Source organism: Echinops telfairi, unplaced genomic scaffold, assembly GCF_000313985.2.
Source record: "Echinops telfairi isolate 266 unplaced genomic scaffold, ASM31398v2 ScPeMD7_7469;HRSCAF=8507_1, whole genome shotgun sequence".
Taxonomy (NCBI): Eukaryota; Metazoa; Chordata; class Mammalia; order Afrosoricida; family Tenrecidae; genus Echinops; species Echinops telfairi.
The window spans coordinates 17,888,615-17,890,140 of NW_022111373.1; positions in this window are offsets into that span (position 1 = coordinate 17,888,615).

The following is a 1,526-nucleotide window of genomic DNA, read 5'->3' on the forward strand; positions in this document are numbered from 1 at the left end:
GCTTTGTCTTCAGCATTCGTGTCAGGGTAGGCTGGCGTGCTTCTTCCATGTGGACTTTGTGGGCTGCCAAAGTGATTGCAATAATGCTCTCATAACAAAACAAAAATAATGCTCTCATAAGATAACAAAAATTGTTGCATGGAGATTTACACAGGGCCTGGAAGCGTTTTGTTCTGCTGTACATTGGGTCAACATGATTCAGGAGCAACATAACAACAACAGCATGCCCAGCTCAGGAGTAAAGCACACACACATACAAAAAAGGAAAAAGAAGTCTGTTGTCTAGAAAGTGATTCCAACTAACTCACAAAGACCCATGTTTTACAGCAGACACCAGTGATCTTCTTGGCTGTCACTTTAAAGAAGATCATCAGGACTTTCACACTTAATTTATAATCCATTTTTTGGTTTAAAATATTCTGTTGTTTTTAAGATTCCATCTTGATTGTTTTATTCCCACTCATAGTAACTCTAAAAGACAGTAGAATTGCACCTGTGTTTAAGACATTGTAAATCTTCACAGGAGCAGACAGCTCCTGAGCCATGGCTGGTGGTTTTGAAAAGCTGACCTTGAAGTCAGCAGCCCAATCTTAACCCATATTTATACTCATTCCAAAGAAAGGTCACCCAATAGAATGTTCAGACTATGAAATAATATCGCTGATATCTCATGCCAGTAAAATTTTGCTAAAGAGCATCCAACTGTGTTACAGCAGTTCATTGATAGGGAGCTACCAAAGGTTCAGGCTGCATTCAGAGAGGACTTGGAACAAGGGATATCATTGCTGGTGTCAGATGGATCTTGCCTCAAATCAGGGAATACAAGAACAATGCTTACTTGTGTTTCATTGACTATGGTAAGGGATTGGACTGTGTGAATCATAACCAACTTTAAATAACCCTGAAAAGAATGGGAATTTCAGAATTCTTCATTGTGCTCACGAGGAACCTATACTTGGATCGAGAGCCAGTTTTGAGAATAGAACAAGGGAATACACTATGGTTTAAAATGAGGAAAGGTGTGTGTTAGGGTTGTATCCTCTTACTCTAGTTCTTCAATCTCTATGCTAAGCAAATCATCACAGAATCTGACTTCTCTGAAGGAGAATGTGACATCAGGTTTGGAGGAAGGCTTATTAGCAACCTGCGATATGCAGATGACACAACTTTACTTGCTGAAAATGAGGAGGAATTGAAGCATTTGCTGAGGAAGATCAAGGACTACAGTCTTCAGTGTGGATTATAACTTAATGTAAGGGAGACAAAATCCCTCAAAACTTGAGCAGTCGGTAAATCATGACAAATGGAGAAAAGGTTGAAGTTGTCAGAGATTTTGTCTTGCTTGGAAACAGCAGTCCAAGAGATCAAAAGAAGTGTTGCATTTAGTAAATATGCTGCAAAGACCTCTTGAGTTCTTTTTAATCATTATATTAGAGGCTCATACAACTCTTATCACAATCCATACATTCATCAATTGTGTAAAGTACATTTGTACATTCATTGCCCTCATCATTCTCAAAACATTT